We start from the raw sequence: 27,433 nt of genomic DNA, 5'->3' as shown, positions 1-27,433 counted from the left end.
GAAATGAAAATTTCCTGAATCCAGAATACCTGAAATGTGAGTTCACCAAAAATGGCCTAACCTGTAACAGAAGAAAAGCAATTTATTGTACCTGCTGTATATACAATATATTGAATCTGCTGTATATTCAATATATAAGACTAGGTATTATGGATATTTACCCTTCTTAATTGAGTTATAACAATACTTTTGTTGTTAGAATCTATAATCAGCCCTCTAAGAAAATTATTTGGATTATTCTTCCTTTCTTAAAGAATACATGGCATTCTAGAGAATAAAATAATCCAAGAGAAGCTATGTCCCAAAATAAAATGGCACTTGAAAGAGAAAGTGTATGTGTATATTTTCAGGGGGAAAATTATTAAAGCATCAAGGTTCCTGTCAAGGATGGCAAGAGACTAATTCCAAATAAATTGAATGTGCACTTATTTTGTTCATTGATCCTGAAGGTAAAATTTAATAATTTTAAAAAATAAAGAATTGGTTACTTTTTGCATAAATTCACTAAATAAATAAACAAAAAACAAGAAAAATGACAGAACATTGTGACAGTTTCGAAATGAAACACCACAAATGAAATAGAAGCAATTAGCTGAAAATCAATTTGATTGTCCTCCAGGTCTAGGGCTGAGGTACAGGTCAGAAATGTAGCTGTGTAAATAAAGCTTTAAACACCCATTTAAAAAAGCCATTCTGGAAAAGAGGAGAAGAGTCTTATTTATGCCTTAATTAAAATCTGATAATGTAGGGGACCTAAAAAAAAAAAAAGCCAACTTGGGGGTTGGTGCAATGACCTGAAAATGGATCCTGTCTCCATGAGGAAGATCTATTGTGTCCCAGGAGAACATCTGAGGATGGGGCAGCTGAGATTTCTGCTCCTGCTGTTGCGTATCCCATGGATGCAGGGGTCATCCAGGGGTTAGTGAATCCCTTGGGAGCTAAAACGTGGGAATCTGCCAGTTGAGTTCTTCCTGGTCATGCTACACCTGAGCACAGCCTTTGGCTTTCCTGCTGAACCCTCCTCAAAATATAATATTCTCTCCTCCCAAAACCACTGCAGGTTTTCTTGCAGGAGATTTTTCTACAGCTGAGATTTCCACCAGGGTCAATTTTGCCTGTAATTCTTCACAAGAGAATTATTTATGGATTGTTTAGGAAATATTACGTGGGGTGATGTGGGAAATGGGTTTGTGAAGGATTCTCAGAACCTGACTGAAAGCTCACACAGCCTTGTATGCAAACTCTGAGATAAAGTGTGCTGATTTAGGAGGGAATGGAATAGAGATGTCATTGTTGAGAGGGAGAGACTGAACCAGAAACAAGTCTCAACAAGGTTCAAACGATGACCAGATATTTTAGAGAATTAGAACTGTGGAAGACACATTATAGCAGGACCATGTGGGGGAAAATGATAGGTGATTGGTGTTAGAAGTATTAGCAGCATCGTGTGGGGAAAGCTAATGGGCTGAAAAACATTTATAAGGTATTGTAACCAGGAAATAGTTTGGGTTCTGATGGAATGGTGTTGAGTTTGGTGTTGAGTTCTGCATCTCTTCATTGAGATGATAATGGAATAAAACCTTTTAAAACCCTTCTCAGTTGCCCTGGCTCTATAAAAACTGCGAAAACCAACAGGGTAATATCCTAGAAGTAAGAGATTTCTATCCTGGAGAAGTTTTGCATCTCCTGGTAGCAAACTTTGATAGGACTGCCCCCTTCATAAAGCAGCCTTTAAACTAAAGATTTTTAATAATCTCTTGCAGAAATGTAAGTGAAATTATTCCAAATGACTTTCACTTTTCTGTGAAACCTGCTATAGGTTTGCAGAAATATTTCACCATGCACAACATTTGCTTTTTTAAAGTTTATGACCTCTATTATCTGTACATTGTGTGACACACAGGATTAGCTCCACCTTTGGCAATGTACAGACATTTTCAGTGGTTAATATTTTCACGTGGTCATATGTACTGCTGAATATTCAAACTTTTAAATCACAACTGAAGAAAAAACACAGTGAGACCTGGAAAGTGGCATGGCTTGCCTTGACATGTTGATATACAACTGGCTGTGAGAAACAAAGTAAAGAGCCTAAAGGTACCAAAAGTTATTTGTTTAGATGACAGAAAAACAGTTGTGCCAATAAACATTGGCTTTTATCTTCAATTAATGAAATATGTTAACATTGGTATAAGTTGTGATCTACACAAATGCTGAACTTCAGTTGGTAACAGCTGAGTTGAGTGCAACGTTCCACTCTGTCATTTTTGGCTGCAATTTTCTGCAGTTCAATATAAAATAGTCACTGACAAGTATCTTCAGTTAAACTTAATAGTGGTTTTAAATATATACACAAATATATATATATATAAAAATTATACATCTATTAGCTGTAACCAAAATCTGGGCTGCCACTGAAACCATTTCATAGAATCATACAATTCCAGACTAGTTTGGGTTAAAAGAGACCTCACAGCCCATCTCATTCCACCCCCTGCCATGGGCAGGAACACCTTTCACTATCCCAGGTTGCTCCAAGCCCCATCCAGCCTGGCCTTGGGCACTGCCAGGGATCCAGGGGCAGCCCCAGCTGCTCTGGGCAGAGATTCTAAAACCAGTTTTATTCTCAAATTTGAAAATTACCCAACTTTAACCATAACCAGTACACAACCATAGGTAACATCTTTAAGTAAATGTGAGAATGTGCTTTCATGAGATCTCCTGGGGCTTCATTTGGAATCTGGATAAGATGAGGGATAAACCCAAACTTTATCTCTACAAGGAGGAATAAATTTTGCTTTTAGAGCTTCTGTGGTCACACTTATTGGAAAAAGAATGAATGGCAAGGAGAGGAGCTGTTTCACCCAGATATGGTAGCAGTTTTCAGAAATTATGAAAGGTATCTATGGTGCCACTGGAGTGAATTTTCCATACTTCTTATGAATATAAGAGCAAAACAAAATTGCAGAAAAAAAGAAAGGTAAGATAAGGACTCAGGGAAACTTCTGGACTGTTAGGATAGCTCCCAACTGAAATAATATTACAAGGAAGTTTGGGAATCTCTGTTACTGCAGGCATTTAAAAAGAATTAATCAAACATCTGTTGAGAGTGACATAGATGCTGTTGATCTTACCTGGAGGCAGGGGTGCATTAAGTGACCTGTCTTTTGCTGCCTCCTCTTTGATTGCTGATCCACATCTTTTTTCCCCACCTCCTTGATGTCTTTCCTTATGCTACCAGACAGGAATGTTCACTAATCAATCCGATCCCTACTGTAAATGCTTTTGCTTCATGTAGGCAGTTGGCTTGAGGAATCAACTGCAGCCCTAATCAAAACAAATTCCTAATAAAAACACTCAACATATGTGAATCACTTCTCACTCACTGCAGCGAAGATGTGGTGTAGGATAGACTGGAGCCCCAAACAACACTTTTATAAAAAGAATAAAAAGAAAGCAACTCACAGAAACACACTCACAACACCATTTTTGAAAGCACTTCTGTCTTTCAAGACAGCTTTGCATCATTTTCAAAAGAAACAGGTATAGATGCTCTTAATCTAAAGATATCAACTGCCTTTTACTCATCGTTCTCATCAAAAATGAAAGAATATTACAGTCACAAAGTTTTTATTACTTAAAAAGATATGTTTTTCAGCCTTAAGGATTAGCAGCAGATATTTATTTCTGCTGCTTTCATTTTCTAGCTTTCCTGTCTTCAAAATTACTGAATAATTTTTAGCAATGTTTATATTTTACAGGAGCGCACTGGTGCCATATAGAATATTTTGCAGTGTTTTCTTCAAGGTTTGAATGCCAAACTTTCTTACAGGTGGATAAAACATTCTTTCCTAGACATTCTTGACACTAAAAATAGGTTTATTATGTTATGGAGAATGAACTTAGAAGGTTCAGTTTTCATTTGGAAAGGCCAAGAGACCTGAAACAATATTTTTATAGATCATATAACATTAATTTAAATTAATTCACTTGCCCCAAGAAAGAATATACCTGCCTAAATGGAGTTCAGGAGTTCTTAGATAAATAGAAAAGATTAGGAATTTTTTGCTTGCATTTGTTTTTTGGTTTCTCTTTTTGGAAAGCATTTCTATTTCCCTGCTGGCCTCAGACAACACACGAATATTTTCTTTCCTTCACCATCCCAAGTCTACACAGAAGGAAGAACAGAAACTTTTATCAGCATTTGCTTTTATCTGGCTGCCCTTTTTGCTCCAGACACATTTTTGCCAAGTTAATAACTCAATAACGGTAACTGGTAACTCAATGATAATCACATTTGATAGTGCATTATGTAGTAGGTTTTCATTTGTCAGTCTTAAAACACTTCTCCAAGGAAGCCACGTCTTGCGCCGTGTGATCCCACCAAGATACCGACTCCCGATGTAACTTGCCCAAGGGCAGGCAGCAGGCCAGGGTCAGAATGGGAACAGAGCTGACATTTCCTGGAGTTTTCCTTCAGCCTGACATTCACAGACCTTTCTGCCTCATCACTCATTACTGTACAATTTGGATATATCCAAATATATCCTATTGATACGCTCACTTATTTTTTCCAGGATAAAAATGCCCAGCTGACGTCAGTCATTAGCGATGTGTGATATTAGGAATGTGTTATTTCTGGGGGTGGTGAAGGGTCCAGAGAGTCAGTCCCATGAGGAGCAGCTGAAGGAGCTGCAGAAAAGGAGCTCCAAGGGGGGCAGCCAGAAAACAGGGAGAGGATGAGAGAAAGGGCCTCAAACTGCAGCAGGTGAGATTTGGGTTGGACATCAGGAGGAATTTCTCCATGGAAAGGGTGCTCAGGTCTTGGCAGGGGCTGCCCAGGGAGGTTTGGAGTCCCCGTCCCTGGAGGTGTCCAAGGAATTCCCAAATGTGGCGCTCAGGGCTCTGAGCTGGGGACAAGGGATGGGGGACAGCTGGGACTCAATGGTCTTGGAGGGCTTCTCCAACCTCAGTGACCCTGGAATTATCTATTCTATTAGCAAAGATCTAAGCAATGCATCACTGGATTAACTTTCCACAGTGACAGAACATGAAAATCAGAGTAGGCCACAAAGATCACTTTTAAGACAGACAAATTCCAGCTCTGTTTGTATAACAAAAGCATCCTTATTATTTATGTCCTTACTAGAGGCTATTTAAATGAAAAACACCTACCTGGCTATCAGGTTGCTCTGCTATTACTCACTGGGTAGGAAGCCTGCATCAAGGAATCATGTGGGGATTTCACTTCCTCTATTTTATACCAAATTAACAACCTATTTTACTGAGTAATGATAGGCTGCCCTAAAAATAATAATGCATTCAAATATCAAACCAGTTTGAAATACATGTACATAACACACCATTACACTGCACTCAAAAAATGCACACCCTTGTAAGAAAATATTGGAAGAAATTGTAGAGGTCCACAGGAGAGGTTTCTGCACTAGAACATGTAATAAAGGTGTGCCAGATTCAGGAGATTATACCTGGACAGCTTTTAAATCAAAGCAAAAGCACTCCTATTAACTTCCATGGGACATGGAATTTACTCAAATCTGCAAATTGTCTCAAAAGAATTAATTGATTTCTGCCTATTTATACCCAACTTTACTCTGTAAACTTTCAGGAAAAAAAATCTGATTTCATAAAAATATTCTGGCAATTTGATCCTTCACGATATTAGCATACTTTTAAAATGCAAAACCAGAGTTAAATGTTTTTAATGCCAGCTCTTTAGTCCTTCTCTTCAAATAAAATCACTGGTTTAGTTGCTGAACTGGAGTTTAGAATCAAAATTTTTTAAAATGCTGCACAAAGGAAAAAAATAGCTAGTTAATGAACAGCTTTATATATAATTTTCTGTAAAATATTAGCATTTCAGGCAACATCCAAATGTGAGCTCCCTTTGTAGAGCAGATATGTTGCAGAGATATTCACTGCTAGTTAAGTAATCTCGTATTCAAACTACAACATGAGACTGTGTTTAATGTTCCAGAGCTTCAAATGATGCAAGAGAGGGGTCTTGAACCAGTTGTGCTGACTGCAAGATGGCATTAAATTAGTTGTGAGAAATCCAGTGTGGACTATTTAAACTTCATCTTGAAGGGACTTCCTATAAAAATTAACTTAAAAAGAACAGGAAAAAGCACAGCTCAAATGCTGATTCTGCAGTCCAAGACACACTTTAAGTGTGAGGATTATTACTTACTTTTTGCAAAGGATTTCTGCAAATTTCAAGTCCGAAAGTGCCCGAAGGATGGCTGTCACAGGTGGAGGGATGGAGTGTGTCACAGTGTGTCACCTGCTTGGCACATCTGATTAGGATGTGTCCAGCACAATATTTCCTCTTTATCCACACTGCTGGTGCAATTGCTGTAAAAAAAATCTCTTTTAAAATGGAAATATTTTGATTTTCCGTCTGACACGTGTGATTTCTTAGTTACCATCAGTTAATGTGAGTGAAGGAGGAGTAAAGATTAGAACTAATTGCCCACCATATTTCATGACAGGAACAAAAATAAGTTCCACTAAAGTTTCATAAACACAAAAATGCACCTTGAAACTAAGTGAAACAGAACAGGCAATTTTTTTGTTCTTTGATGGTAAAAACCTAAGTTACCTTAAATAAATTAACAACAAAAAACAAAAATCAAAGAAACAGAAAAGAAACAAACAACACAAAACAAAAATCCCCCAGCTACCAGATTGGTTTTGGATTGCCTATGGTCTGCAATTTCATGGGCAAAGTTGGAATCCAGAGGGAATCTCAAGCCTTCGTATATAAACTTTATAATGGAAATGCTGTCAAATGCTTAAGTACAGCGAGGCAAATGGCACAGCTCTAACATGTTAAAAAAATATGAAAATGCTCTGAACCCAGGGTGAAGGCGAGCTGTCTTGACACTGAACATAGAAAGGTAAATGATTGGAACTTTAATTACTTTGATCCGTCATGCCTTGTAGCTATATGTCAGCTAAGCCAACAAAACTGACACAGAACAAAGGCCATGACTGTTTCAACATCTTAACTCATTTCTTATGGTTGATTAATAAGTCTATTGAATGAAGCATGTGATGAGAAGGGAGAAAAACATCAAGAGTGTGTTTACGCACACGCACAAATCCCGTGGGTGGGGTTGTACGTCAGGGGATGCTGGAGGTTGGGGCAAGGTGGGGATTGGCCTTTCCTCCCAGGAAAGAACAAGGTCAAATGACCTACCAGGGACAGAACAAGGTGAAATGACCTCAGGCTGCACCAGGGAAGGCTCAGGCTGGACATAGAGAAAACTTTTTCAGTGAAAGAGTGCCTCAGCGCTGGCCCAGGCTGCCCAGGGTGGTGGTGGAGTCGCCATTCCTGGAAGTGCTGAAGAAATGAGTGGATGTGGCAGTTTGGGACATGGTGTAGTGGCCATGGGGTTGTTCAGCTGAAGGTTGGAGCTTTTTTCCAAGCTGATGATTCCATGCTGTTTCAGGCTGAGGAGCAGGCAGTGGCACACCCAGCACACAGATCTCACCATGAAAGTTGTTCCTGGGAATGAAGATCCATGAGCCATCCACAATGTGGTGGGACATTGTCCTTCTCTAGGACATGCCAAGGTTTCCATGAATCCACATGCAGTAACTTCTGGAATATCTCCGATTCCTTGGTATCTCATTAGTTACGGATTAGCCTCAGCCCTCAATAGACAAAGTCTGTGGCCACCAGCAGTTTCTTTGATAAGAAACCCCCAAAGACAGAGGAGAGCCTGCACTGATAAAAACACACTTTTCACAGGGATCTTGTATCCCATTCCACTCTCTTCTTCCTTTTCCAAACCCCATCCTCTCCCCGAGTCGCTGACAGCTCTTCAGTCGTCTCACACAGAAATCCAACGGGACAGCTCATGTTTTCAACTCGCACTCCAGTGATGCCTTTCATTCCTGGAGGATGCTGCTGATCTGCCAGGATGAGGCAACCACGAACTTCTGACCCAAACCTGGATATAAAGCTTTCACTTTAATTTCCTCTTTGCACAAACTTTTCAGTCCAGTGCTGATTTCAGGGGTGATCCTATGGCTCGACTCGTATGCTCGATGTTAATACATGTGGTTTCCAAAATTATGATCTAATGGACACAGTAATGATGAGCCAGAATTTGGCCCCTTTATGTGGGAAAACATAAAGCCAATCATGGTATTTACAACAGAGAGTATGAAAACATTTGTTTTGATAAAAAAAAAAAAAGGGGGGGTGTAAGGACTTATTTCTAAATTTGATTTATATTTTAAACTAAGCAGGAATTCAAACAGTAAGTGCTACTTTTGCCAGATCAGAGGAGAAAAATAGAGTTTTATTAAGTCGAACATTTACCTTGAATCTTGGGAACAGCGTCCACTAATTATGTACAACAAGCAGATATTGAAAAATTAAAAAAAAAAAAAAAGAAGAATAAAAAAAAAGGAAAAGCAAAATCAGGAATGGAATAACCCACAATTAGTGAGAGCGACTGTCTGCTGGAGTCTTGCCCTCTCTATACCTTCTCTTTCTCCACGGCTGGTGTGCCCTGGCTGTCTGGATCCACTTTTTGTCATGGCATTTGACAAATTTTAGTTAAAAACCCTTTACAGATCATCAGATTCTGGTGTTTCGTATTCTCCCATGTCCCCAGACCTTATTCACTGCAGTCCACTCAGCTCTAACACAAGGAACATGTAATTTTCCATGGTTTTCTATAAGGTAAAACATTGGACAGCTTTGTATTCACAAAGCTCATAGAAAATCTGAAGGGTTTATTGCACATTAGAGATTGAGACTGGAGGTGTAGGGCACCCATTTTTTTTTGGTAGAAAATCCAAGATGTTTTGAGGAATAACCCCCTCTGCCTATATGCAGCAGCAGACCTTCACCCAGCCTGTGTTAACACCACTCCATAAATTTCACAGACTCTTCCAGGCCTTCAAAAAAGCAGTCTGGAGAAGATAAGGTGGATTCAGGGATATTAGAGCAAATTCTGCCAAACATTCTGTCCCTGCTTGGAAGGATTTGAAGAAGCAGTGGCAAGGGGAGATAGAGGAGACATAAGCTGTGTCCTCCCACGTTTTACAGTGAATAACAAGAGCAGAGCATTGTTTGCAAAAATCATTCCTGAACAGAAAAGGAGGCTAATTCAAAATTAATTTCATTTATAATAAATACCTCCACCAGCATTTCTATAAATAAAACACCAGGAGTTATTATTCTACTATGTATTTAAAAGAAACGGGCAATTCTGTAAAACAGTAGAAGGGCATCCCAGTACTCAGAAGTTTAGGAGAGACAAATCCTAAAGCACCACCCACCTTGTCAGAGTCATTGTGAGCCCATCTTGCTTCCAACTCAGTCAACATATGTTTTGCTATTTACCTTGATACGTGGAGAATCAAACCCAAATTTGTGTCATTTCTCCCATAGGCATCTCTTTTCTCCCTCCAATGACTTTTTAAAGTTCCCAGAGCATGAAACATCACTTTGATGCTGCATCACATCCAGTTAGGAAGCTCTGGCATGTAGTGTTGTGTTTAAACCAACATGCAAATGTAATCAGGACTGACACGTCGTCCCAATAAAGCAGTCACTCAGCTTTGAGGAACTGGAACAGACAGCTTATAAAACAGAGATTCTCCCAGCCACAGGTTTGGGCCTTTGGAAATTAATCTCTAGGTCAAACTTCAAGAAAGTTTGAGAAGGATCTTAAAGATGTTCCATGCCGGTCAGTGTTTAAGAGGCGTTTGGATAACTCACTTAAAAGTATGCTTTAACTCTTGGGCAGCCCTTAAGTGGCCAGGCAGTTGAACTAGATTATAATTTTAGGTCCCTTCTGATTAAAATCCCATTATTTTCTACTCAAAAGTCTCAGTCTTTGAAACATTCCCTCAGGGACCTTGAGTTGGCCATGGAGATCTGATGGAGAAGGCCCACAACCAACATGTTGCCACTCGAGCATTTAAGCTGTAAAAGCTGATCTCCCCCATCAATTAACAAACTCTAGGACAAGACTAAATGGCTTCAAGTTTCACCAGGAAAGGTTTAGATTGGATATTAGGGAATTTTTTTTCACCAAAAAGGTTGTCAAGTCCTGGCACAGCTGCCTAGGGCCTTTCCATTCCTGGAGGGATTTAAAGCCATGCAGATGTGGCACTTGGGGACACGGGTCAGTGGTGGCATTGGCAGTGCTGGGGAAACAGTTGGACTCAATCTTACAGGGCTTTTCCAACTCAAACAATTCTGTAATTCTGAGAACACACAGCTCTGAGGGTTTCCTGCAACATCTCTACAACACCAGCAGACTCAGCCAAACATTCCCAAGCTACTGAACCCAAGAACAGGAGGGGGAGCAAAGTGGGATTTTTTTCTCACCTCTCCTTCCAGCTAATTCTTGTTAATGCTTATTGAGAAAACCATGTTGAGCTAACACCCTTTGGGAAAAGCCCTTGCCATGTCCCACTCACCGGCCAGGAAGATTATGAGTCCAATCAGGGTAGGGAGACCTTCTCCCCTATCCCTGTCTGGTATGACCCCCCGCACCCCCCCAAAAAAAGGGCTCTACATGATTTGTTAAAGCAAATCTCATGCTCTGATGGCTGTTCTCTGCCCCCACCCTCTGGATCTGGGTTAAGGACACCAGATCCCAGGGGAGGGTTTAACTGCCCAGTCTTTCATGTCTTAAGCAGCACATCCACACTTGTGTGGGCCTTTGTGCAAGTGTGACCCTCAGTGTTTCGCCAGCAATATTGATTTTGGCTTTACAATGCTCCTGTTATCCCTATTGTAAAGAAGAGGGGAAAGGCACAGCTAAATCACTTATCAGGGCTGACAAAAAAAAGCGAGTGTCGGAGCTGGGAATAGAAACCAGATCACCTGAGGTTTCATTGCTGGGAACATTTCCCTTCCCTCTTCCATTGAATCTTTGTTTAGTCCTGAGGCAGGTCGTTGGGAATCTGGGCAATATGCAGATATGTTTCTCCTTTCCCAGAAGGAAACCAAGCTTTGCAGGCTCACTTTACAGAGGCAGCCAGTCCGCTCAGGCTGCTGAAGCTTTTGCAGCTCTCACAGGACGCTGCAAAATCCAGCAATCAGACCTGTGCAGCCACAACGCTTTCGGAGGGGATGGCAGAGCCCAGGAACAGCACATTATCTAAAAACAGGCTCACACAATATGCTTGTGTGGACATCAGAAACTAATCTTTGAAATGGTCCCTGATGAGAGCTGGATTGGCCCGAGCTGCCTTCTGAAAGTGCTCCAATTCCTCCTTTGCATCCGGTGTGTGTTTATTGGAGAAAGAATGAGTCCTCGTTTAAATTCTGCACATGCATTTGCACCGTGACCTTTTTAGCTGTTACCTCATGGCTATATCTGAAATTGGTAATAAAATGCAACTCGGGATAAAGAACTGCTAGGTGATTTTATACAACCATAATTTTGCACTCTCAAAAGGCAGAATATGTAATTCCTTAAGCCACACACGGGAACTCGGTGATACTGGACTGGATTTTTGCTTTCAAAGCCAACAGCATGTGAATAAAGCCAACTCTGTACAACAATACAGATAATGAGTTAAACAGATATGCACAGACCCTGATCCTGTGAGAAACCCGAGTGAAGCCCCACTGAAATGAGGATGCTGCACCATTACAGGTATAAACATCTCCCACAGCAGAGAATTGGGCATCTTAGGGTTTTTTTGTTTACCTATAACTCTCACAGAAGTGTTTCTGAAGTCTCCCAAATCTGACACACATCAAACAATTTCCAAGACATCCTATTCACATGTGAAAAAATACCACAGAACAATGTAATGACTAACAGTGAGAGTGAACCTTGAAAACCGTTATTATAATTAGACTCCAGCTTTTCTTGTACTGTTTTATTGCCTTCCATTGTTCTGATTTTAAGACTCCAGTAAGGAGCCTTTGAGTTAGGTGGTGGTCACATGCAAAGGAAGCCAGAATATGAAAACCAAATATTTAATATCACTCTGCTTCCCTGTAAAGTCCACCCAGGCAGGGCTACTGCTGCACACAAAGAGCTCTAGGCTCAGTGGGGCTCTCCCCAGCCACAGGTTCAACTTTAGTGACCCAACAGAGCAGGTATCACAAAATTATCAGAGCAACATGGAATAGTTTGTGTTGGAAGGGACCTTACAGATCACCTCGTTCCACCCTCTGCAATAGGCAGGGACACCTCCCAGTATCCCAGGCTGCTCCAAGGCCTTGGACACTTCCAGGGATCCAGGGGCAGCCACAGCTTCTCTGGGCACCCTGTGCCAGGGCCTCCCCACCCTCACAGGGAAGAATTTCTTCCTAATGTGCTCTCTAACCCTGTCCTCCTTCAGCAGAAGGCCATTCCCCAGTGTCCTATCATTTCTTTTGACCATTGCCAAAAGTCCCCCTCCGACCTTCTTGTATTTCAAAATTTTCCCAAAGAGGTGAACAATCAAATCCTTGCTCCTTGTTTAAACAGAAAAGCAGAGCACGGTGGAAAAGCCATTCAAAACCAGATTCTGAAACACTGACACTGTGCAATCAAATCAAGACATGGTTATGGCCCTAACCCCTAAAAAGTGCCAACAGGTTCTTAAAACCTAAAAATACCTAGCAGAAAGGCGGAGGTACAGCAAAACAGCAAGATATTTGCCATCTGGATCTACCCACAGGTATTCTAAATTCCTCACTCCCTGTGCACCTGCAGGGAAGGAAATACTCACCTGCATTTCAGAACTGAAATTCAGCAGTTGCCACCTATGCCGGTCATAGGGTGAGATCTAAACTAGAGGCACGCTTGGTATCTGCATCAGCCTCTTGCTTTTCCACTGCACATTTGTTTATTTCAGCTGACAGCAGTCTCCCTGTCCAGATTTGTAGTGGCACAATACATTAGGAAAACACTTCAGAGTTCAAATTTGGGTTTCAGTTTAGCAATTAACACCAGTATAACAAAGCCCTTAAGCGTTTCTAGCACCTCCACTGATCTGAGAAGTACCACAACTAGTAACCCTTAGGCAAGAAAACACACTGAATCTGGATAATTCTGAGTTTACAGGCAGTTCCCCATGAATCAGTGCAGATACTGTAGTGGCAGAGATGCCTGGATTTGGTGTCAGATTTTACTTATATTTTATGTATTTTTGGTTTATATCTATAGCAAACCAACCATGGAGGACCCTCCAGCACCACTTACCTGGATGTGAAATTTTTAAGTGCAAATGTTGCACAAAGCATTTATATTTCCATTAATGCAAACACCAATCTCCAAAAGCATGTCAGATAGTTACTACTCTTACTTCTTCTATAACAATTTTCATAGGCAAGAAAACCAAAAGGGATCTTCTGGGTCATCAAATCCATCACACTATCAAATTCAGTTTGTAATTGCTTTCATAAATTGCTCCTTGCTCACTTTAGAGCCACTTTTTTGTATTTAGGAACATCATCTTTCAAATGGCTAAAAGATTTCTGCTTTGTTTGTGATCTGTTTAAATCTGTTCCTCATTTTTTGTGCCCACGCTGCCTTTTGGCTCAAACACATCTCTGTGAGTACATCCAGAAATAAAATTGGTGTAGGTGAGCGATCACTCAACCTGCATAAGAATAAATCTGAGTTGTAGGTGTGCTGGGATTTCAGTTCATGCTTCATCCCTGGGCTCACCTCAGCCTTGGGATGATATTTCCTGGCTGATTTAAATGTAAGATTAGAGCACCTCCAGAAGGAGCAGATTCTGTTCCACAGGCAGGTCCCTCCATCCACCTCTGCCACGTCAGGTCCTGCATCAGAGAACATTTAGGTGTGCTGGATCCATTTATTTCTCATTGAAACCCATCATTATGAAGAAAATAATTTATCTAGCTCCAGTTCCAGCATTTGCTCACTTTTCTAGACTCAAATAATGTAATTCAGTTAAGTGTTGCCATTAGAAAAAAGTTTTAAAATAAACAAGTATCCATCAGGCTTGTGGGAAATTTACTGACCCTCTGAAAATGTTTCTTAAAACATCTCCCATTTCCTTCCTCTGCATCTGTAAAATCTGACTGCACAAAGATTTTCCTGACTCAACAACGATTTGATTTTAACAACTTCTAAAACTTTTTACTTTGGGGAGCATCTTTATCTGTAGGATATTCTATTTTAGAAATGAATTCCTGAGATGACATTTTAGTAGATGCATTCATAAGAATACAGTAGTATTTTTAGTATTTGTTAAAAATAGCCTAAATTCTGACAGCACCTGTAGATCTTTGTTTCTGTCAAGCTTCATTATATTTTTTGTTGTTTTGCCCTTTAAAAGCAAACCCACTATGTTTTAATGAAATTATAACACTAAATTTTTTAATATATATTCTAAGTATTCAATTTGTTTAAAGTGCTCATGAGGGTTTTTTACCCCTAGAGGTGACTCATTCTTCCTTTTTTATCAAATTATTCTATAGATTTTCAATACATTCATGCAGGATCAAGTCCAATCTAAACACTGGGTATTTTTGCAATTTCATTAAGAAATACAGAATGGAAGTGACTTTCTCGTTCTCTGTCAAGGCAGAACAGTTTCCAGATTTTCTTTTTGTAGCATAGAAAAATTAAAATATCCTTTGTCTTTACATTAATCCCTAATTTCCATATTAAAATGTTTCTGTTATTGTAGAACAATATTAAGGCCAAATAATAGATTTTAAATGACAAAAACCTCCTTCAAACCTCACCATAATGTCTCAGCTCATTGGGAACAATCTTCTCCACAGTGTGATATTGATAGCTGAATTCCAGATTAATATCCATCTGTAAAATAAGCAGCAAAGGTCATAATCTGGCTCCTGATGGGCATCCTGGTCTTCTCCTGGTGTCCTGAGCATCCAGACTGCCACATCTGGCGCTTGACAATGTCACATCCCCAAATACAGCTATGATCCCAAAATTTCCCCAGGCTTTCTGATTTTTCTTTCACCGTGAAGAAGTGTGAACAATTTTATATCAAACGGGAAGAATAATTTTTTTTTTCAATTTAAAATGACAACTCACTCACAATATTATTCAAATAGATGTGGAAAAAGCTTTCCAAAACACTCTCCCATCATAAAGGATGACATTTATTTTGAGTGGAATGTCATCTTCTCTTTATCCAGAATTTATGGTTTAATTTTTATAGCTCCAAAATATTATTTTTTTTTAAGTAGTAATGAAGGAAACATTGGAAAAGTCTCTTTTTAATTGCTAGAAAACAAACAAAATTTTGTACAGTTTGATCTGTTTTCTAGTTGCAGGATAAAATGCCCCTTTTACACATACTTACCTGATAATCATAAAGGAGTAAGAGCAGCTGAAGACAGAAAGGGGTGGAGAAAAAAGGAAGTTACATTGGTTTACCTGATGAAGGAATATTATTATTTTTTTACTGTAGTTTAGGCATCCTGGAGTGAATTTTAGCAGATGCTTTACAAAGCCAAGCAGGGACACCATCTCCAGAAGCCACCAGTGAAATCTCTTTTTCCTACAAAATCCCTCTGGCCCAGAGATGTCAGGCTGGTAATACACCAAAGACACCAAAAGCAAAGGAAAGTCAATTTCTCAGATTGGTTCCTACTACAGAACAGAAAACAGGAACTTTTTAAATAAGTTTTGCCACAAACATGGATCCCCTCATCGTGTTTTTACCCCAGAGCTCCCTTTCTTGGTGTAGCAGAACCTTTCTGCAGCACCAAGCAGGGATGTGGGACATGAACTCTCAAACCCTCCCCAAGAATTCCCCAAAATTCAACAGAAACTGGCTCCAAATAAGATACTAATTATTTTTCCGCCATATAACTTAATGGTGCCATCTTATACTTTTGTGTTTTAGCGTGTTTATCAATAAATAAGTAAAATTAACAAAAAAATATTAAAAGGTATGTTTTTAGTAGTGCATCTTGCCCTGAAACAATGAGGCACTTCCATTATTTTCCATTTTTAAAAAAAAAGTGAAAAAAAATCCCTAAATGTCACCAAGAAAAGGACCAAAGCAAGAAAAAGGTTTGATTGTGATTGTGCTTTGAAGTGTTTAATCTCAAAAATCATAAATTCACACAACAACCCTCTCTGCAGCCATGGATCCACATTCTCAGACAGATCTTTGTGCTGTAACTCTAACAGTACAATTTTCTGCTCTCGTGTATGTCGTGCAGCACACATACAAGGTGCATTCTACAAATGAGAGCAGAAAAATCCAAAGTTTAGGTGTTCCATGCAGAAAGGACAGTAGCTGCAAAACATCATCATCCAAACTCCAGAGGATCACTTTCAACTCAAGTTCTACGCAAGTGCTTTACCTCAAATCAATTGATTAGCTCAAATATACCTCAAAAATCACATGTGGACAAACCATGGCTTTCAACAATTATCCCTTCCATAATTTTGAAGGTGACGTCATGTACTTCCCAAATATTGAAAACCAGACATTTTTCTGTTCCCAAACTTAAAAAAAAATTGAAATGGTTTGGTTTATTTTTAGAATTTAATTTCTCAAACCTTTTGCATGTTGGAAAATCTGTCATCATTCTTTGCCACAGAATTTCAGTTTTGACCCATTTTCACTTCTGGGTGAAAAAGTTTTGATTGAGACGCTTGGTTAGGTGTACATGTTATAAAAGTCATGTCAGTTCTTCCCATAACCAAAGTCCATCTTCCATACCCAAACATTTTCCACGGAGCACTCTCCACTCATCTAAAACATAAAACTTTCCAAGCCAAGAACACATTTCACTGGCAGTTTTCAATGCACCAGACTGTTACTGAGAAGATATTTTCCTGCCATGTTCCATGTCATCCCTACTTATTCACAGTGACAGTGGGATTTTTATTTTTTTTTTTCTATGCAGTCTAGAGAAAAACTTGCTTTATGTGGTCTGGAGACTGTTCAGAAAGATGTTAAAATCAAGAAGTTAGAAGAGGAATTGGAAAAATTTCAAATAGGTGAAGGGGAATTTGCCCATCTGGTGAGGAGTGATGATTCCACAACGCTCCTCCACGCGACATCTCCAGAGAGACAAAGCTGGGCTCGAGGTTTGCCGCACGTGAATCGCAGGAATCCAGAGGCAGGATATCCTGATCATCCCTGACAACTGGATAAGGAGACAGAGCAGTCCTGGGGCACGTGGCTGGATGTGATTGCACATCAACAAGCACTGGAGATGATAAACAGAAGAGCAGTGCAAAAATACACTGTGGTTGGCAGCTGTGGGTGAGGAGGAACTCTTGGCATACCCGAGCACAGAAGCTGTGGTGGAGGAGGATGACTTACCCAGGAGCTGCTTGTTTGTAACTTTGACAAGTGTTTTCTTTCAACGTGGATGATGTGCTCGAGCTAAATGTATTGTTACACCCAGATTGACAGCTCACATTTCCAGTGCTGTCCTTTTAACTCACGAGCAGAGGGAGTGTGATGGAAATCTCATGGCAGCAACACTTTCAGCGAAACTCTGTGGAGGAAATATTTCCTGAAACGTTTGCCCAGCTTGGATACACCAACTGAAATACAAACAGCCAGCCCAGGATGGGAAGGTGATGTGGTGGGAAAGTACATCACAACCACTGTCTCCTGAAAATTGTGAGAGCTGAGGTGGCCAACTGGGCAAAGATATTGACAATCATCTTCACGCACTTGACATGAGTTCAGCTGCTGTCCCACACCCTTCTGAAGAGCAGTGAAATTCAGATAAAATGTTCCAAGATCCATTTTCCTAATCAAAGTTATCTGACAGGCAACTTAGATCCTCTTACAGCCTCCAAGCCTGCACAGACACCACAGTGGAATCCTTCTGCACAATGAGGGCTTCACAAGAGCTGATCCCTGATAACCATATAGCCAGGAAAAAAAAGACTCCAAATAAGCTCCAAAAAGACTCCAAAAGACTCCAAATAAGCTTCCCAAAATCCCTCCTGAACAGTGCTGGGCTTCACTTGGGCAATACCTTCTCTGATAGGAATGGCTGACCCAAGGTCCTGACTAATTATGGATATTAAGGATCCAATATAATTTTCCAAGCACAGACACGTGAGCACTAATGCCCTGGCCAAACACCAATTTGGATAATTATTTTGCCTACCTAAAAGTCCCCGTTTCCATCAGAATTCTTCATTTCCAAAGCTGCTCTGCAGTGCTGTTGAGTGCTGTTAAACAGCTGCAATATCTCACCCCAGAGATGGCTGCATTTCAGTGGTGGGTGATGCCATCCAAAGAGTTTGAATATCAGTTTAATCACTTTGGCATCCTTCAGGAACAAAGTCACTATTTAAATGTAAGATTATTGTAGAGAATAAAATTGTCAATAAATGTAGTAATGTCTATCTCTAACTATAAGCAATTAGAGAGCTGATCTCCAACTCCGAAAAAATAACACCAGATGGTATTTTTCAGAAAAGTCAAATGTAGAATATTATATTTTTTTGCATTTTCAGTACATCATGATGGCAAATAATATTATGTGAATCCTGCAAGTACAAGAAAAATCTGCAAGTATAACATTCTTCTCTTCCAGCGAACATCCTGTGAATTCATAAATATTTACATTTTGCAAGTTATAATTATGTAGCACTGGAGAGAAAAAAAAGAGTGACTGTACATACAAGTTTATAAAAGAACATTCATAAATTAAAAATGTGCATTGTTCTGAAAATGATACCTGCTGTGGTTTTGTGTCAGCCTGTCAAACCATGGGGTACCTTCCAACCTCTCCTCAGCTGGGAAAAAAATTAGACTTTTAGGTCTGAACAACTATTGATCTCTTAGTGTTGTTACTATTAATAGTTTTAAATCATTATTTGTGAAGTCATCACTGGAGAGATCTGTTAGAGAAACAAGAGAAGTTTGTATTGCAAGAGGAATAATGCTCCTGCACAAGCTGACAAACACAGATGCACTCTCAAAATTTTTGGAATTTTGTGAAAAAACCCTCACCCACTTGCCTAGATTCAGACAGTTCAGTGTTATCCTGTCACTGTTTGTTTCTTTTTAAATTGGAATTTTGAATAGTTTTCCTGTTGCTGCAATTTATGTACTGAAGGATAATTTTAGTGTTAATGAATCTGAACTGCAGGAGAGTCCTGGAGCTGAGATTTCAGTTGCAAGAACATCATTTTCTCAGCAACCAGCAAAAACTATTCATTGAAGACTATTTTTATTGAAGGAATTTTACCATTTTTGTTCATGAATAATCCATGAACAGATGTTGATTTTTACAAGTTCAGTTGTTATTTGAAATTGTTTGAATACTTTATACAAACATATTGCAACCTCTGGGTTATTTGTATTTTTTTTTGCTGTTCTATTACAATGTTCAACTATTCATTGTGAGATAGATTGTCTCCTCACGCAAATAAATCCTTACCAATGTAAAAAAAAATAAAATGGTTGGACAGGTGACCTAGGTGTATTATTCATGACGTAAATTCTTTAAGGGAAAAAAAAAATTACTTTATGACAAAAAAATCAGCTTTTGCAAATAGGAAAAACGAAAGGAGAAAATTATTTGCACAAATGCTTAGTACTGGCTGTAGGACGGTCAATCCCTCTGAGTGTTCTTATCAAAGTAAAAACTGTGCACAATCATTCATGCAAATAGATAAGGATTTATGAATATGGCAGTTGCTTTGATATCTTAATTAATAGCTGTGAAATCACCTTTCACTCTCTCTCTAAAGTATTTGTTCAGCGGTATTGTTGAGATAAAAACAAAAACCACGGTGGCAGCAACTTTCTCTCGTAGGTGTTTCCAACCTGGGCTGCATTTCCAATTTCCCTGGGCTCTTTCCCTGCAGGCAAATCATGCATTTCCTGCTCTTCCTCCTTTTCTAACATGCCAAATTTGCATCCACACCAGACAGTTTATCACAGGAGAAGCCTGTGAACACAGCAGGCGACTTTTCAACCATAATTTTTACCTTGTTAGCTTATGCAACATTACCCTAATTCCAGACAAATCTTCCAAGAAGGAAGTCACCAAAAAAAGGTTTCCAAGCCTGATTTAAGCATCCAAACCCGAAGTCTTTTCACCTGCATTTACACAACATGAATCCTTCCCCCTTATCCTTGAGCTAGATCCCTTTTAAGGTGCCTTCCTGGCAGTCCTGACAGACATTTATTGAAGGGCTTATTATTTATTGGAGCTGCAGCCTCCTGGTTTTCATAGAGTCACTTAAGTTGGAAAAACATCTAAGATCATAAAATCCAAGTATTTTCCGACCATCTGTGGAAAATTTACATAAAAATAACTGACCAAACTATGCTGATCTTCAAGGCCATGTTCTGGGAAGCGATTAACTTTTCTGAGAAAGTACACTGAAATAAAAGAAAAGTTGTCTGTAGGACCATGGGGACAGAGAGGTTCTGACTGTCCAGATTACTGAATAATTATTGAATAATTTGGGGAAGGCAGGTGGCAAGGTTGGTGGGATGTTTTTATTATTTCTGTTACCTTTCAGAGCTTGTTTTTCACAGGATCTGAAACGCCTGAAGCTGGCTGATGGTCGTGGCTGTGAGGAGCCTGGAGTGACCGCAGGAGGGGAAGTGGTTCCAGCTGAAAGATAGTAGGTCTAAATTGGGAATATTGGATATTGGGAAGGAATTCCTGGCTGGGAGCGTGCTGAGGCCCTGGCACAGGATGCCCAGAGAAGCTGGGGCTGCCCCTGGATCCCTGGAAGTGCCCAAGGCCAGGCTGGACAGGGCTTGGAGCAGCCTGGGACAGTGGGAGGTGTCCCTGCCTATGGCAGGAGTAGATTGGGATGACCTTAAAGGTCCATTCCAGCCCAGAACATTCCACAATTCTGTGATTTTGCTCTTGGGCACCACCCAGTACCCCTAACAGCCAGAGAGGAAAGCTTAAAACTCAAATGATGAGCAAACCAGAGATTTTTATTTATACCTGTAAACCACATTAATCTTGTTCCCTTTCTATTTAATGCTTGGGCAGTTGGTAACGTTCTCTGTGAGGCCACCATGGGGTTTTTATTCCTGGCTGATCCCTGTGCAGCATCTTCATGGAAGCTGCAAGCCCAGCCACCAGTCCAGGTGTGTTTATATGTTACCACTTATTTCAGCCTCTCCAATGCACTAATCCCCACAGTTGACAGCACTTATGTTGCAATGACCCGCAGTCATCTGATCAACTTTCTGAATACTTACCAGCTATAATCAAATATATTCTCATCTCTTATTTGAACAAATCAAACAGAAATTGAATACATTTTTTTTATGAACACTAGCAATATGTTCTCTTCTCTGATAATTTTGACATTAAAATTCCATTTTAATAATCCCATCCTTCAGGCTTTGCAGACTCTTAAGGTATTAAAGCAAAAATTATCCTAAGCAGTTAGATTATAATGTATTTAAAGATTAGACATTTCATGTTGAATATTAACTGCTCCACTTCCCAGGGAAAAAAAAATGATGCAGGGTTTTTTTTTTCCTTGTATAATTTATACATTTTTGATAGGTTGACTATACAAAGTTCAAACCTTTTATGAAAAAATACTACAAAATTTACTCATAGTTCCGCATTGTATTAAGAAGCTGTATATAAAGGTATGAGAAAACATTTTTGCTGACACCATTAACATTTTTTGATCCCTCAGAAATGGGAAAAATGGCTGTTCCACCTCAATGCAGCCTATCAGGCTTTGAGCTGAGACAAGATAATACAATATTTGCAGCCTAAGGAGCTTTTATTTACACATCATAAAAGACAGGTCACATTTGGACTTAAGGTTTCATAATTGTAAAAAATGGAGAAGCATTAGTAAATTACCCTGAAACAAAGCAAACTATACCAAAAAAAAATTAACTCATTCATAAATATTTCAGGTATTTTTCTAAATCATGTCAATTCTTTTTGAACACTTCCCATCCCTACAAGTGTCCTAGGCCAGGTTGGATGGAGATCCAAGCACCCTGGAAGGTGCTGCTGCTCGTGGCATGGGGTGGAATTTGATGGGTTTTAAAGGTCCCTTTCAAGCCAAATAATTCTGGAATTTTATGAATGCCCAAACACAGGTCTGAATTCAGGATAATCATCCAGCCACAGCTCCTGACATGGACATTGTCCCCTCACCACTTCCTGAGCAAAACTTCCTCTCCACCAAGTAAAATCTCCTGCTTTAAGCTCACAGCTTATTCTGAAACAGCTTCTCTGCATGGAAAAACCTTCACCTGCAGAGAAAAAAAAAAACAAGTTTTCTTCTTGGAGTTTCTACTTCTGAGTATAAACTTGCAGTGTGGCTCAAAAAGACACCCACCCTGCCGGTTCCCCCAGCAGCAGAGGGACCTGTGGAGCCCCTCCAGGGCTTCCCCTCCTCCAGGCAGCAGCACAGGGTGTTTCTCCTCTCTTTCTATAAACAAAAAATTGTTTACAGGGGGGAAAACCCTGTGGTCCAAAGGAATATTTTTCCATTGGTGGGTAAACAACACCAGAGACAGCCTTTGTTTCCACACTGACACCATAAATACACACCCTTTCCCGTCCTATTACTTCTTCATTTTTTAACAATGTGCTTGTGCTATTAGAAGTGTATTTTGGGTTATTTCTGTGGAACATTTCGCATCTTTTCTCTTTGTCCTTTTGCCTTGCCCTTCAATTTTGACCGTGATGGATCTAAGCATATTTAGGACATTAAGGGCAAACTAAATTGTTGTTTATACAGTTAAATGTAAAAAGCATAATGGTAGGGTAGTGTCTATATTCTGGGAAATAAGTACACTTGTCTGATTTTTATTACATATCTTCTCTCCTGATGTGTACTGAGTAAATTGTGGGGTCTCTGCTGAAAATGCAACATGAAAGTTTAATTCATCTGCAGGATCTGTCAACCTGAGCGTGCACTGAGCTACTGAAAACAAAGATAGAGCATTTGAGCTTTGGGAGAGACACTCTGAGAATGCCTCAATGAAATCTGCGCCCCCACAGGGCTGGTACACACAGGTGAGTGATGGACACCAGTGATCTCCTTCACCAACAGCCTGAACCTGGCATCAGCATCTGCCCAGCTCTGCAGGGAGCCCTGGGGCATTGCCACCCCTAGGCAGGAACTGAGAGACAATCCCAGACTGGTTTGGCTTGGAAAGGACCTTAAAACCACCCCCTGCCACTGCAGGGACACCTCCCACTGTCCCAGGCTGCTCTAAGCCCTGTCCAACCTGGCCTTGGGCACTTCCAGGGGCAGTCCCAGCTTCTCTGGGCACCCTGTGCCAGGGCCTCATCACCCTCACAGGGAGGAATTTCCTTCTAATATCTCATCTAAACTCTGTTCAAAGCCTTGTCCAAGTCCTTCTTGACTTCTGGAAATTTTCCTACAGGAATTCCTGTGAAGTCTGGAGACGAGGAGCCAGCAGGGAGTTTTCCAAGCAAGACACACAAGTCTGGTGGCCTGTGCGTGCAAGGGCTGCTAATCCAGCCCCAGCTCCCTGAACTCACACACACAGGCACTGCTCTGCCTGCCCAGATGTTTTCTGATTAATAATGAGGTCACCCCCAATGCCAAAAACACGGCCTTGTAGTTCTCCAACACTCTTGGAAAGCCACGGACTGTTTAAGGGGGATGAAAATTTTAAATACAACATAAGTATAAAACACAATAAATCAAATGAATTTGTTTAGATGAAAAGCACTTTTTTGTTTTTGTCAGCACAGCAACTGTATATTCCACAATTACTGTAATGTTTTCTGACATAAAACTGCTGTATCTGACCCAGGACTCTGGTTACACCCCTTCTTGCTTTACAGGATGGCTCTTAAGAAAATGTCTGTATTTTAACATTTCCAAGGCTAAAATAGAAAACAAAAAATTGGAAAGGGATAGTACACACCATTACTATATCTGCTCCTTGGTCACTATCTGCCCCCCCCCAAAAAAAATCTTTGAGAAAAGAGTGAAAAATACTCAATTCCTTGAATTTCTGCCCAAAAATGATGGGTAAACCTACAAAGACAACTGAAATGCCTGACCCTAAACAAACCAGAGGAGAGACATGGCTGTGTCACAGTCCTGCTTCTCCCTCAAAAACTCTTGGCATTGCTCTCGTGACCATTCCACTCTCCTGTTTTCACTTTGTATTTATATATTTATAAAGTCATGCAACTTTATATTTAACCATAAACAGCTTCAAGAGCTCTAAAGCCCAGCACCAAACAGCTGAGTGTGGCTCCTACCATAATTTTTTTGAGTCCCTAAAGGCAGAGATCTGGAAAGGGAGATGCCATCAGGGACCAAGGGCTGGTCCTACCCCACCCAGGGAAGCTGGGGACCACAGAGCCATGGGAAAAGCAGCTCTTTTTCCAGGCTCATGCAGCACCACCTATGGACAAAAAGACTGCATTTCTCTGGAGTATTTGGGGACGGCAGAGCCTCCCACCCTCGCTGCTCCCGCGGCATCGCGTGCGCTGCTGCTCCCGCTGCCTGGAGCGCTCGGGGAGCAGCAGGGCTGGAGGCACTTTGCATCTCTTTGATTTAATCCAGAAAGAAATCCTGAGAAACCAAAGAAGGTGAACGAGAGTGAGCGTCTGGCACTAAATTGCAAGGATCAAAGACCCAGAAAAGCGAGTTTTGCATAAAAAGTCAGGCGGTTCCCGAGGCCTCGTCGCCCGGACCCACGTGCCTCAATAAACAGTTTAATTTGGGGGTTCTCTGCTGTGGTTCTGTTCCATAGCACACAGACATGAAATTGGAAATCACACTACTGCTAAGAAATAGCACCCTGAGTGCTTGTGGCTTTCCCAGCTCCTTCTGCACGTTTCAGGCTCCATGTGGCGTCGGGAGCCTGCGGAACCCCAGCGCTGCGATCTGGGACTTGCCACGATAACTGGCTTTGGAGCAGGGCTGCACACAAGAATTCCAAAGTTTGGGGTTTTTAAATTGTGTTTCTCTGCTAACAAGAGAGAATCCTGAGAATGTGAAGGGCATCACACAGGGACTGGTATCTGCCAGTTCCCAGAGAGTATGGAATGAATTGCGCCTTGGGATGCGAGGCATCCCGTTCTCCTTAGTGCTGAACCCACAAGTGACAACTTTCAGCACGGAGAGAAATGAAAATGTGAGTACAGAAAACAGTAATTTTAAAAAAGCAAAATTAATTTTGATTTTTATAGGGCAGCCACTTTATAGAATATATTTTCAGTTCTATTTCAGAAGAAAAATTTAGGGGAAAACCCCACAAAACCTCCCCAGTATATTTTTATTTGTATTTCAGAAGAAAAATTTAGGGAAAACCCCACAAAACCTCCCCAAACACATGCAAAAAAACCCCTAAAACTATGTCTGAGATGGAAATAAAATCCTAGAATCTGACACTTTTTGCAGAATTTAGATGTGGCTTGATATAGAGCCAATACAAAAGAATGCCTCTTGAACTGAAATATTCTTGATGGACCTTTGTTCTACTGGCTGCTTTCCTAATTTGATTAATTGTAGAAATTTGGATGAGTGCAAGCTCAGAACATTTGGGGTTTTAAATGCAGGATTTTCTGTTGCACTTTATGCCAGTGAGTGATAATGACATATCTTGAACTTCAAAGGTGTCTAAGCAATTAGAGATTCTCTGCAAGAGAAAACGCGGAGAGGAAAAAATAAAAAAAAACCTGTTTTTGAACAGTATTCCACAAATGCTGAATATTAAGCACATTTTGAGAGTATTTGCGTAGCATTAAGTGCACAGCTTGCTTTAAAATGATGAATAATTTGACTTTTCAGGATAGAAAGTGGTGCCGTGAGTCTCCTCTTGAGCCCATCTTTTATTTGTACAGCCCTATAACACCACGATTTCATGCTACATGTGTTGCTTGTTATATATCCTAAAAATTCAATTTTCTTATCCCAGAAGGAAGGAGCTGTAAGTGAAAGCAGTCATTTGATCATAAAGTGTTGTCAACGTGAAGGAAACCACTTTTGAACGCTCCGCCACCACCCCTATTTGTGGCAATCATGCAAATCACTGCAAACTGGCCTGAAACCTGAGTTCCTTTGGGTTTCAGGGGAGCTGCAGCAACGGTGGGCACAAAAGAAAAGAGAAACAGCATCTGATAAATGTTTCTGTGAGCATTTATCCCTGCCAAGACAGAAAAAAGTACACAAGTGGTGTTGCACCTACAGTGCTGGGATATATGAGTCTCTGAAATGGTGATCTCTATCTCAAAAACTATTTAAGCAGCCTCTGATAGGGCAGCCGCCGTGGTTATAAGGCTTTCTTTCCCAGAGTGATAGAGCACAGTAAAATACCTTTTAAAACAAAGTGGATGTTATTGCTGACCAGATTCTGACTCCAGAGAATTTATTGTGCTCTATCTTTGCACGAGTTCTCCATCCTTCTCTACTTTTCCTTGTGTGGAACGTGTTTATAGGCCACAAAAGGGATTGAAATTTTTTCCTTTTCATGAACAAGGTTCCCAGAATTTGAGGGGTGCAATCTGAGAATTTTATTTCCAGCATCTCATCAGTAAATGGCACCGTTTGAAATTGCTGTAGGGATTAGGGGTTTTATATTTGGGTTGTTTTTCCGAAATTCTCTAGAATAAAAAGATTTTTTGTTATTATTGTTAAAAAACTTCTGGTAGTATTGCACTTCCCTTAAAAAAAAAAAACAAAAAACAAAAAACAACAAAACAAAAAACATGGAAAATAACTCCACTAAATCAAACCACTCCTAAGTCCTCACTTTCTCCTCCTCCAGAGATGCACTGGTGTGACAGGCTGACCTCCCCACCCTAAGATTGGATATATTGATCCAGAAACTGCTCTTATCAACTACGACTGCAGCTGAGATTTTGTGGGCACGTTATTACTGCTGAGAATTGAACTTTTGTCTCTCAGGCGGCGTTTCCAGAACCCTTTGGCTTGCGGGGCGATTCCAGCGACCCGGAATGTCCTATGTGCAGAGGCAAATATCAGAACATGATCTGTAATTAACAGCAAGGAATTCTTAGTGACTTAAATACCCAGAGCACTCACATCAACTGCAGGGCTAAAAGAAAAAAATTACGTTATAGGCTGGCTTTAATTGTTGCTCATTTTGTGACAGATGTGTAAGGGAAAACTTCGCAAGAAGCTCTCTGTCCCTACTTGTCCACTCCAAAATGCTTTTAAACAGAGAGAAAAATCAGGTGCACAGCACACTTTCACAATTTTTGTTTTGCTCTTAAAAGCAAGACTCCCAAACAATTTTATCAAATGCTGTGCTGCCCCTGGGAAGCCACGGGGTAAAAGCTTAACACAGCCCCAGACATGCAGAGCCTCAATGCTTCTGCTGGAGCCAGGGATGCTGATGGCAGGGGTTAAGCCAAGCAGTTGTTTGAGCCTTGTTGGGATCAGGATCCTGCCTGCAAGTGTTATCACAAGCACTTCTGAGCAGTTCTTTTGACTTCAGGGGTAAGTGATGCACGATAATGGCAGCAAACGTTTGCTTT

The sequence above is a fragment of the Motacilla alba genome, chromosome 7 (assembly GCF_015832195.1).
Source record: "Motacilla alba alba isolate MOTALB_02 chromosome 7, Motacilla_alba_V1.0_pri, whole genome shotgun sequence".
NCBI classification, from domain to species: domain Eukaryota; kingdom Metazoa; phylum Chordata; class Aves; order Passeriformes; family Motacillidae; genus Motacilla; species Motacilla alba.
Note: the sequence above shows the minus strand (reverse complement) of the source record.